The sequence below is a fragment of the Vombatus ursinus genome, unplaced genomic scaffold (genome assembly GCF_900497805.2).
Source record: "Vombatus ursinus unplaced genomic scaffold, bare-nosed wombat genome assembly UNPS02014791.1, whole genome shotgun sequence".
Lineage (NCBI taxonomy): Eukaryota > Metazoa > Chordata > Mammalia > Diprotodontia > Vombatidae > Vombatus > Vombatus ursinus.
The window spans coordinates 38,477,658-38,490,431 of record NW_020954569.1 but is presented as its reverse complement, the minus strand read 5'-3'; the positions used below and the strand labels follow the sequence as shown (position 1 = coordinate 38,490,431).

General features: G+C 38.4%; 1 pseudogene; it reads right to left on the bottom strand.

Moving 5' to 3' along the window:
* Positions 1-9,734: 9,734 nt before the first annotated feature.
* Positions 9,735-10,183, bottom strand: LOC114047810 (annotated as a pseudogene).
* Positions 10,184-12,774: the final 2,591 nt, after the last annotated feature.

The window sequence follows — 12,774 nt, the reverse complement described above, 5'->3', positions numbered from 1 at the left end:
TTCAGTTTTCTCCAGAGGTCTATCATACCTATATTTTCTAATGTTCTATTCTTAACTTAACTTCTTTCTTGTATATTTTGTGGTTATATTTATCTAGTTCAGAGAGGGGGAGGTTGAGGTCCCCCACTAGTATAGTTTTGCTGTCTATTTCTTCCTGTAACTCCCTGAACTTCTCCTCTAAGAATTTGTATGCTATACCATTTGGTGCATATATGTTTAGTAATCTATGGTGCCTTTTAGCAGGATGTAGTTTCCTTCTTTATCTCTTTTGATAAGATCTATTTTTGTTTTGGTTTGTCTGAGATCAGGATTGGTAACCCTGCTTTTTTTTTTTTTTTTACCTCAGCTGAAGCATAATAGATTCTGCTCCAGCCTTTTACCTTTACCCTGTGTGTGTCACTCTTTTCCAAATGTATTTCCTGTAAACGGCATATTGTAAGATTATGGTTTTTAATCCATCCTGCTAACCGCTTCCATTTTATGGAAGAGTTCATCCCATTCACATTCACAGTTATGATTACTATCTGTGTCTTTCTCTCCATCTTTTCCCCCCCGTTTATGCTTTTCTTTCTCATTTCTCCTTTTCCCTTCTCACTAGTTTTTTGCTTTTGACCACCATCTCCCTCAGTCCCTCCTCCCTTCTATTAGCCCTTTCCCTTTTCTTCCTCTTTACCCTTACTACTCATTCCCTCCATTCTATCCCCTCTCTTTTTTCTTTCCCCTTTTCCCTCCTAGTGCCTATACGGCAAGTTAGATTTCTATACCTAACTGATTATGTTATTCCCTTCTTGAGCCAAATCTGATGAGAGTAAGGTTCAAACAATGCTCATCTCCCCCCCTTCTTTCCCTCTGCTGTAATAGGTTTTTGTATCTTTTCCTGTAATGTAATTTACCTTTGTCTGCCTCCTCCTTTCTCAGTATATTTTCTTAGATCAGATTAATCCACTTACTTGGATCCATTTAACCCACTTGATTAGTTTTTTTTAATCATTACATCAAAGTCAACTTATATCCACCCTCTTTATGTATACTCCTTTAACATGATGTAATAACAATACAGTTCTCAAGAGTTACAAGTGTCATCTTCCCTTGTAGGGATGTAAACAGTTTGCCCTTATTAACAACATATTGTATTTTTATTTCCCATTTACCTTTTTATGTCTCTCTTGAGTCTTGTCCTTAAATATCAAATTTTCTGTTGAGCTCTGGTCTTTTTATGAGGAAGATTTGGAAGTCCCCTATTCCATGGAATATCCATCTCCACTCCTGAAAGATCATGCTCATTTTCGCTGGGTAGTTGATCCTTTGTTGTAATTCAAGCTCCTTTGCCTTACAGAATATCACGTATTCTGTACATGCCCTTCTTTTAATGTAGAAGCTGCAAGGTCTTGTGTAATCCTAACTGCGGATCCATGATATTTAAATTGTTTCTTTCTGGCTGCTTGCAGTATTTTCTCTTTGACCTGGTAATTGTGGAATTTGGCTACTATATTCCTTGGAGTTTTCAATTTGGGATCTCTTTCAGGAGGTGATTGGTGGATTCTTTATGGCTATTTTACCCTCTGGTTCTGGGACCTCAGGGCACTTTTTCCTTTATGATTTCCTGAAAGATACTGTCCAGGCTCTTTTTTCATAGTGATTTTCAGGTAGACCAATAATTTTTAAATTGTCTCTCCTGGCTTGATTTTCCAGGTCAGTTGTTTTACCAATGAAGTTTTTTATGTTTTCATCTATTTTTTTTCCATTTTTTTGTTTCTGTTTGACTGATTCTTGCTCTCTTATAGAGTCATTATCTTCCATTTGTCCAATTCGTATTTTTAACAAATTGTTTTCTTCTGTTAGATTTTGTACCTCCTTCCCTATTTGGCCATTTGTATTTTTTAGGGATTTGTTTTCTTCAGTGTACTTTTTTTCCAGTTGGCAAATTGTATTTTTTAGGGACTTGTTTTCTTCAGTGTACTTTTTTTTTCCAGTTGACCAATTGTTTTTTTTTTATAGGGACTTGTTTTCTTCAACTTTTTTTCCAGTTGGCCAATTGTATTTTTTAAAGACTCTTCTACCTCTCTCATTTGACTTTTAAAATCCTTCTTGAGCTCTTCTAAGAAGACTTTTTAGGCTTCAGACCAGTTCACATTCCCTTTTGAGGTTCCAGATGTGGGTTTATTGACAATGTCAGCCTCTTCAGAATTTCTGCCTTGATCTTCACTGTTCTCATAGTATGAATCTATGGTACATTTCTTTTTGCTCATGGTGTTTGATTTTTCCCTGGACTTTAAAGAGACTGAACTTTCCTGCTGAGGAGCAGAGGGCACTGACCCAAGCTTCTTGTGTTAGGAGCATAGGTCTTGGTCACTGACTTTGTGTGCTGGGGCCTCTGAAGTTGGTAATTGGAGGTTGTGATTTTCTGGCAGCTTACCTGGTGTAGGGCTGGAATCAGTAAGGCTGGAACTCTCAGGCAACTCTAGGTTGCCTCCTTTTCCTTTCCTTTCACTTTCTTCAGCTCCTTTCAGATGGATGTTGCAGGGTGTTTATCCATCTGGGGCCCTTTGTAATGCTGCTTCCCTTATTTTTGCTGAGGCAGTGGGAGACCTGTTTGCTGTAGAATCCCGAGGCACCCAGTGGTTTTCTGAGCTGGTTTCCACCAGTTCCCCAGCCCTCACTGAGGTGCTCGGAGGTCCAGATGTTGGTATTTTCCTGTTCCACCACCTGGGTTTCAGGATCTCCTCTTGGTATGCTAAACTGGGGCTTTTAGCTACCTGGCTAGGACACCTTCCCTTCTGTACTGCTCCCCTTCCCCCATGGCAAGAGGGGCCTTTCCTGTTAATCCCCCAATACCTGGGCTGCTAGACTTCCACTTCCCGTCTTTCTTCTGGTTTGGCTATTCCAGGGTTTTTCCTGGGGTGATATTTTCTGGGCTGTCAGAGGTTAATAGGGGACGGTGAGAGTGATTACCTTTTTACTCTGCCATCTTGGCTCCCAGAAGTGGAAGTCCACTTTTTCTTTCCTAATGTAGCCCAGGATTTGATTAACTTTTTTTTTTGTCTGTCGCAATTTATACTACACTTACCCCCTGCTCCCAGATCTTTGCTCAGGTGAGCTATTTACTATTCTTCTTCCATCCTACTTTTATGAAGTTTTTGTTTGTTAGTTTTTTTAATCCAAATGTAAGACTTAACATTCATTGCTACTGAATTTTACCTTGTTTGATTCAGGGCTGTAGCCTGTCAAGATCTTTTGACTACTTGACCATAGTCTGGTATATTAACAATCCCTTCTAATTTTGAATCTTCAGCAGCCTCCCTGAGAAGAAGTCTGTCATAACTCTACTTTAAGTCATTGTCTCAATATCCAAATCTTATTTTCAGCTTTTCCCACCCTCCTGCCCCCAGCCAAATCACTTATTCCCCTTCTCCTCATCTCCTTCCTTCAATGAGCAAATGCTGAGGAGGTTATAACCTGTGCCCCTGTGTTTTCCAGCTTCTTCCCTGACACTTTGTCACCACTGGCAACTCAATTTAGGTTTCTTCTTGCAGTACTATTTGTGCCTATGTGAACCTTCAGTCATGAGTAGTAACTATTCATTTTCATCATTCTCCTGGGGTTTTCTGCTATGTCTTGGCTACATGTCCCGGGAAGACAGCAGACCTTTCAGTGGTTGTTCTTAGGTCAACGTGGAACTGACTTAGTAACCCTTTGCAAGGCATGACCAACCATCTCAACTTCCCTTTTCTTTCTCTGACCCTTAATGGATGATCTGTCACCTGATACTTTCTGTGGCTCTACAATATTATTTCTTAAATTGAATTTCCCTGCGTCCACTCTCTCATGCCCCATCTATCTTTCACATAGCTGCCAGAATAATATTCCTAAAGCATCAGGATCAACAAACCACTCCCACACTCATGAGGCTTCAGTGGGCTGTCATCCCTAAAGCAGAACACTAACCGGTCACTTAAGGACCTCCATAATGTGTCTGCAGCACAACTTCTCAGTGTCATTTCACATTACTCCTTTATCACACTCCACATTCCAGGCAAATGATATGACTGGTCCTTCCATGAACTCCACAGAATTTTTTCTTTGTCTCTTTTACTCTATTTTGTATCATACTTAACTTGTGTACAGGATGAATTTGCTCACAGTAAAATGTCAGCTTGTTGAAGTCAGGTGCTATTTTATTACTCTGCAGTCCCATAAAATTAGTACAGTGGCTTGTATATATTATTGGTTCTGTCATTTCTGACTCTTCATGACCCTGTGGACCATACTGTTCATGAGGTTTTCTTGGAAAAGTTAGAGTTATTTGCCATTTACTTCTCTAGGATTAAGGCAAAGAGAGGTTAAGTGACTAGCCCAGGTTTACATAGCTAACAAGTGTCTGAGGCAGACTTTGACTCAGGTCTTCCTGCCTTGTATATAGTAGGAGCTTAAATCATTTTTTTTTCAAGTGAATAAAAGAATGAATGAATATATATTTTTCCATGAAAACTCTGTTATTCTTGGTACTTGCTTTTTGGGATAGCTGAACAATTTCTAGGCAACCAAGAGCTCAATTCAATTCAATACACATCTGTTGAGCACCATGTGTAAGAACACTCTATGATAGATTCTAAAATAACATACTTGAAATGATTTCCTAATCATACTAATTCAACTATAATTATCTACCATTCTTTAAAAATGAGAAATTAAATGAGGAAATGAGGAAATTAAATTAGGAAATTAAATTCCAAGTAAGACTCTAGATCAAGGGTTTTAAACCTTTTTTTCTGTCATGGATCCCTTTAGCAGTCTGGTGAAGCCTTTGGTCTTCACAAACAACATTTTTAAATAATTGGAGAAAATGCTAAATTTAAGTTAGAAATTATTGAATATAAAGATGTATTTTCCTATTCAGGTTCCAGTTCCCAGGTTACAAACCCCTAGCCACTCATCTTTCCCTCTTCTTAAAAGGAAAGTAGCAGTAGAGAAGACCCTGGAGTTGCAAGAGCTATACGTTAGGGATGAAAGAGTTCATGGCCTTAAACAGCAGGTTTGTTTAACTCTCCGTGCCTTGATATTTGTGAAAGAGAAGGCACTTCTCCATCTATATCTCTATGTATGCTTTATGAAACCATTTGCTACAATCCTGACCAATAATTCTCCTGGTTTCCTGAATGTGGGAACAAAGGAAGTTGACAGAAGGAAGGTGAGGCTTCACTCTGAGAGTCTCCTGATTGGTCATTTGTAAGATATCTATTTGCAAGTTAGGGGCAGAACAGTATTATATTAGTTACAATAAGGGACCACACTCCCCATTTGACTCTGAAGACTTACCATGGCATCATGGTAACCTTGGATTCTCAAAGGCAGAGCCAGCAGAGTGCAAGCTCTCACATGTCCTCCCAAGCAGCAAAGTTAGAGATTGAAATCAAGGGGTATATAAGCATAGGATTTGAACCTAGGTCCTCTGAGCCTACAGCCAATGTTCTTGTCACTACACTATATACTCTGATAAGTATAAATCTAAAATAGCTGTGTGTCTGGTAAATGAGACTCAGCTTCATTCAGTTCAGATGATGGCCTATTGCTTTGATGATTTTTTTTCCAACCACTGATGAAGATTTTCTCCTAAAATGTGGGGGGATTATGATATGGATAGTAACTATACCTATACCAGTGGATTCACCTATATTTTGAATAGGAAGAAGGAAGAAGGCAATGGATAAGAGGAGGAGAAGAGGGAGAAATAATAATTCTCTTTGTGGCTAGTGCTCAATAAGACTTTGGAACTAACAATAACTAAATTATGATCCTTATATGGATCAGAAAATTATGTTGAGAAAAACTTGTTCTCTTGATAATATGGATTGTTGATCACTATAGCCACCATGAGGGTAGTGAGTGACAGTGAAGAAATTCATCACTCTTAGATAATGACAGTAATAATTTGTATTTAAATTGTGTTTTAACCTTTTTAAAAAATCAAGTTCATAGCTGTCATTTCATTAAGTCTTTACACTTGATGGGGTAAATAGGACAGGGATTTTTATCTCCATTTTTGCAGATGAGCAAATTGAAGCAGATAAATGATTTGAATAAGGAAACACAGGGAGTTAGAGACAGGAACAGAAGACTACTGATCTCCTAAAACTTGACGTTGAATCACAACACAATACTTCTCTGAACTCAAAACACATAACTTATCTCTGGTGGGTCAGCAACAGCAACTTCATAAATGTAAAATAGCAAATTTTACATTTCCATTTTAATGGCATGAATTAGAAAAAAAACAATGATAGAGAATCCTTAACCTTTTGGAGATAAATATTTCAAAATTTATAATTATCTTTCTGTCCCATTAGTCCCCCTGAAATTCTTCTTTAGTGAAAAAACCAAATAGAACTATATTATGACTTTGATCACCCTTAAGGCAACTTCAAAGTCATGTTGGAACTAATTAAGCTATTGAATAGACATCTGAGAAAGAAGCATTCATTTGGATTCCAGGAACTTTTAAAATATGATTGCCTTTGATAACACCTTGTGTTCATGTAGATAATTTTATTCCAGGATTACTAAGTTCTTTATATGATTCAGCTCAGAAATACCTACTGTCCTTCTATGAAGCAGGAAGTTGGCTGACCTCTTCCCTCCATTGTGTATGGAAAATCCCAAGGTTGTATGCTAAGTTTGAATGTTATACAAGTTAGTGAAAGAGGCAAGAAGAGGGTCACAGTTGCATATAAAGTACACATCAGCAGGCTACACACTATGGGAACTTGCTGACTCCCTGGCTCCCTGACTCTGCACTTCCATACCCAGCTCCTTGTTCTCTGCCCAGAACCTTTTATTGTCAAAGCTTTTAGTTTGTTGTTAATAACAGAGAGGCAGAGTGGACAGATAGCCATGCAGAGATCCTGGTTCGAGTTCTGCTTCTCCTCTACATTGGCTGTGGGACACTGGGCAAATTACATCAACTCTTTGTGTTCTACGTAATTCTTTGAGATTTTAAATGGCAGGGAAGGGGCCAGTCTGCATTGGGAAAAGGAATTTCCTTACTGATGAGCTGGCTATACCAGTGATAACACAGATCCAGCTCCTATTTCTATTACTTCTAATAGCTATTGGCATTTTCTTAGTGCTTTAGGAATATTATCACATATTATCACATACCTCACAACCCTGTGAGGTAGGTAATACAAGTATTATTTGCCATTTTATAAATGAAGAGACTGATCCATAAAGGGGTTCAATGACTTGAAGTGGATAGAACACAGGATGTAAAATTAGGAAGACTTGAATTTTAATCCTGCCTCAGACACTCACTAGTTTTGTGACCTTGGCAAGTCATTGTCTCTGTGCCCAGTCTCCTTATCTGTAAAACAGGGTTAGTAATAACATTTATCTCACAGAATTGTTGTGACGATGATAGGAGTTAATATATGTAAAGTGCTTTGAAAACCTTGAAGCTTTCTATAGGGATAATAATACATAATTTTAATTATATTTAATAATACTATATAATATAACAATTATATAGCTAGTTATTATCAGAGGCAGGATTTTAACCAAAATTTTCCTATCTTTAGGTCCAGCATGGACTTTAATTCACTTTAATCCATGATAGCAGCCTAAAGCATACTCAGGTTCAGTAGAACTCAGAATTTTCCCTTCTCTTCATCCAAGGAGTTTTCTCATCTTCCCTGTAGACTCATCTATATAATTGGACTGAAAATAGATAAGATTGTATCTCTTCATGGTTTTTTAGCAATGCCAGGGGAGGAATATTCCAGAGAGTTAGCAGACATTTACTTAGGGTAACCTTGGGTACTTTACAGAAATTAGAGAGTGAAATTCTTAAAGTCTGGTACTTTTTTTGGAAACTCTTCCAACTGACCTACCATCATGGGAATTTATGTATTGCATTTTGTAGGTTAGTTGATCATGGATAATAGCACTGGGTGGTAAAACAATTATTCTGGGAGTTAGTATATACTAATGCCCACAGAACAATAAATTAACTATAAGGTTAACAATTATTACTCAGAGAAATTGATCTGGAAGAAAATAAAATATCTAGTGTCAGGCTACATGGCCTGAATAAATGTAATAATTGTTAACCCTCTTTCATTTTTGGTCTCTGTAAATTTGGTCTAGAACATACTGTAGCTAGAATAATAAAACTTTATATGGGTAGAGTTGTGAACTGATTCAACCATTCTGTAGAGCAATTTGGAACTATACCAAAAGGGTTATAAAACTGTGCATACCCTTTTACCCAGCAATGCCACTACTATATCCCAAAGAGATCAGACATATGTGAAAAAGACTTACATGTAAAATAATATTTATAGCAAATTTTTTTGTGGTACCAAAAAAATGTAAAGTGAGGGAATACCCATCAGTTGGGGAATGGCTGAACAAGTTATAGTATATGATGGTGATGGTATACTGTTGTACTGAGATAAATGATGAGTAGGATGGTTTCAGAAAAACCTGGGAAGAATTATATGAATTGATGCAAAATAAAATGAGAAAAACCAGGAGAATATTTTACACAGTAATAGCAATATTATATGATGATCAGCTATAAATGACTTAGGTATTCTGAGCAATATTATAATTCAAGACAATTCTGAAGGATTTATGAAGAAATATTCTATCCACCTCCAGAGGAAGAGCTGTAGTCTGAATAAAGATTGAATGATACTTTTTTTTTTTACTTTCTTTATTTTTCTTGGGCTTTTTTGTCTCTTCTTTTGCAACATGACTAATATGGAAATATGTATTGCATAATGTCACATATGTAATCTATATCAAATTGCTTGCATTCTCAAGAAGGGAGGAAAAGGAAGGGAGGGAGAGATTTTGGAACTCACAATTTTCAGAAACAAATATTAAAACATTTTACATGTAATTGAGACAAAAAATTAAAGAGAAAAAAGGATAATAGAATTTTAGAACTGAAAGGGCCCTCAAAATCATTTAGTCAGTGCCATACTTCCATCTTATAGATGAAGAAAATAGGACCAAGAGAGGGTAAATGAGTAAACTAAACAAAGCCATCACAACTAATTAGTGAAATAGGAAGTATTAAAACCTAGGTCTATTGACTATGAAGATAAATTTAAAGAAGTGCGGATGTTTGGCCTGAAGCAGAGAAGATATCATAGATTTCTTCAAGTATTATGAAGAGTTTTGAGGTGAAGGACTGACTATACTTTTTCTTCTTTATCCCAGAGGGCAGAACTAGGAATAATAGGTCACAATAAGATTGGTCCCAAAGTGGAATGAGCTGCCTTGGAGGAAAATAGGCTCCCTTTCACTAGTCTTCAAGAAAGAGTTCCATGGTCATAAAGTTTGTTTGTTTGTTTGTTTTTTAATGAATAATGCAAAAGAATGGAAGAGAACAATAAAATGGGAAAGACAAGAAAATTAGAGATATCAAGGGAACATTTCATGCAAAAATGGACATGATGAAAAACAGAAATGGAAGGAACATAACAGAAACAGAAGAAATTAAAAAGAGGTTACAAGAACACACAGAAGAACTATACAAGAAAGGTCTTAACATTAATGATAACCACGATGTTGTGGTAACTGACCTTGAGCCAGACATCCTGGAGAATTAAGTCAAATGGGGCTTAGGAAGCATTGTTAACAAGAAGATTAGTGTAGGTGATGGAATTCCAGCTAAGCTAAATCTTTTTTTTTTTATAATAAAGACATTTGTTTTATTTGATAACATTGGATTTTTATGCCACAAGGACACAGGCTCCACCAACACCCTTGATTTTTTCCTCTGCTCTTCTACTAAAGAACTTTGCCTTCATGATGACTGGCTGCTTGGGGAGTTTCCTTTTTCCTAAGACTTTGTAGTACCCCGACTGCACAACATCAGTGATGGGGCGAGCCCCTCCTTGTTTTTGTCAGCATTAATCCTGGTCTGCTAACTGACCAGTGTCCACAGCTTATCAAGGTTGACAGTTGGGCAGTAGCTTTGGTCCTTCTTCAGGTGGTAATGCCTCATACCCACTTTCCCGAAGTAACCTGGATGATATTTGTCGAAGTTGATCCAGTGATGGTGCAGCCCTCCTGCATTGTTGTGGCCTCCAGGGTGCTTCCGGTTCTTGCCGATGTGCCCGTGGCTGGAGCTGACGTGTCCTCAGAGCTTCCGCATCTTTCTTAGTTGGGAAGGCATGTCGCAGGCCCCTGCAAAAGAGAAAAAAAAAGCTAAGCTAAATATTAAAAGATGATGCTGTTAGAGTGCTACTCTTAATATGTCAGCAAATTTGGAAAACTCCACATTGACCACTAGATTGGAAAAGGTCAGTTTATACCCTAATCCTAAATAAGGGCATTGCCAAGAAATGTTAAAATTATCAAACAGTTGTGTTCTTTTCACATGCCAGAAACATTAGGTTCAAGATTCTGCAAGGTAGACTTCAGTATTATGTGAACCAAGAACTATCAGAGGAGCTGGCTGGTTATCAAAGAGGCAGAAGAACTAGAGACCAAATTGTCAACATTTGCAAGATTATGGAGAGAGCAAGGGTGTTCCAGAAAACATCTACTTGTGCTTCATTGACCACTGTGGATCACAGCAAAAATGTGGCAATTCTTCACGGAGATGGGAGAACCAGTTCATCTTACTTATCTCCTGAGGAAATGGATGTCAAGAAGCAAACATGGAACATGTGATTAGTTTGAGATTGGAAAAGGAGTATGACACAATTGTATATCATCCCTTATTTATTAAACTTCTATGTAGAGTACATCAAGTGAAATGCCATGTTGGATGAATCAAAAAGTGGAATTAAGATTTCACGGAGAAATATCAACAATCTTATATATGCAGATGATACCACTTTGATGGCAGAAAGTAAAGAGGAATTAAGAAGCCTCTTGATCAGGGTGAAAGAGGAGAGAATACATGCTGGCTTGAAGTTTAACATCAAAAAAGCCTGGGGCAGCTAGGTGGCACAGTAGATAGAGCTCTGGCCTTGGAGTCAGGAGGACCTGAGTTCAAATCTGGCCTCAGACACTTGACACTAACTGTGTGACCCCTGGGCAAGTCACTTAAACCCAAATGCCTCACCAAAAAAAAAAAAAGTCTAAGATCTTGGCAACTGCTCCCATCACTTCCTAACAAATAGAGGGAGAAGAAATGGAAGCAGTGTCAGGTTTTATATTCTTGGGCTCAAAAATCATTGCAGTTGGTGACCGCACCCATGAAATTAAAAGATGTTTGCTCCTTGCAAGGAAAGCTGTGGTAAATCTGGACAGCATATTAAAAACCAGACATATCACCTTTCTGACAAAGGTCCATATAGTCAAAGCTATAATTTTTCCAGAAGCAATAAATGGTTGTGAGAGTTGGATTATAAGGAAAGCTGAGTGGCACAGAATTGATGCTTTGACAATGTGGTGCTAGAGAAGACTTTTGAGAGTCCCTTAGAGAGCAAAGAGATCAAATCAAACAATACTTAAATAAATCAATTCAGGCTATTCACCAGAAAGTCAAATACTGAAGCTGAAGTTTAAATACTTTGGCCACCTGATGAGAAGGTGGGAATCACTGGAAAAGACCTTCATGTTGGCAAAAATTGAAAGCAAAAGGAAAAAGGGGTGGCAGAGGATGAGATGGATAGATAGTGTTATAGAAAAAATGAACATGAACTTGGATAGACTTCAAGAGATAGTGAAAACAGGAGGACCTGGTGGGCTATGGTCCATAAGATCATGAAGAGTCTGACATGACTGAATGATTCAACAACAACAACAGAGATTTTGAGGTGGAAAAGATCCTTCAGGTTATCCTGATGAACCCCCTAGAACTGTGAGAGGCAGTATGAATGGTGGAAAAAAATGGTTCTAGAGTCAGAGGATTTGTATTTAATTATATATAAGAATCTCATGCGAGACTTTGCAAACGGCTTTGTTGAAATCCAGGGCTTTTCCCTCATCTAACATTTTAGAAATAATATCAACAGAAGATATCACATGTCTTTTTTTAAGATTAAGTGTTTTTGGGGCAAAGCCAAGATGGCAGAGTGAAAGCAGTGACTTCCTTGAGCTCTCCCCCAAACCCCTTCAATTACCTGTAAAAAAAATGGCTCTAAACAAATTCTAAAGCAGCAGAACCCACAAAAAGACAGAGTGAAACTAATTTACAGCCCAAGACAGCTTGAATGGCTGTTCAGAAAGGTATATCGCGCCGGGCTGGGAGAAGAGCGCAGTGCAGCGTGGGATTGCAGGCCGCAACGAACCTGGAGCATCCCTCAGAGGACTGAATTGAGGGCAGCTGTGGCAGTTTCCAGACTTCGCAACCCATGAACGCCAAAGACAACTTGGAAGGTCACTGGGAAAAGTCTGTGACTGCGGTGAGAGAAGGAGCTAGGTCTCAGCTGCCCCTGGGGAAGCAGCTGCCTCCTAAGCTTCTGGCCCACAGACTGAAGGGGAATCGAGTGGCTAATCAGAGGGGGATTTCAGGGATCTCTTTGCCAGTGCTGAGGCAGGAATCTCTTGCTTTGCCCTTACTTGGATCTGGGTCACAGTTCTGAGGGCCAGTCCTGGGACGAGGAGGAGTGCTGGCATGGGGGAGCTTGTTGTGGCGGTGGAGAGGAAACACCTCGCCCCTTATCATACCATCTTGGAAGAACTGAAAATTTACAGGTCCCTAGAGGTATCTCTGAAAACAGCCGTACAAACACTCGGAGCTTGGGAAAATACATTCTCCACATTGGAAGCAGACTCTTACCTTAACAGTTTAAAACTCAAGTAATTAATTGG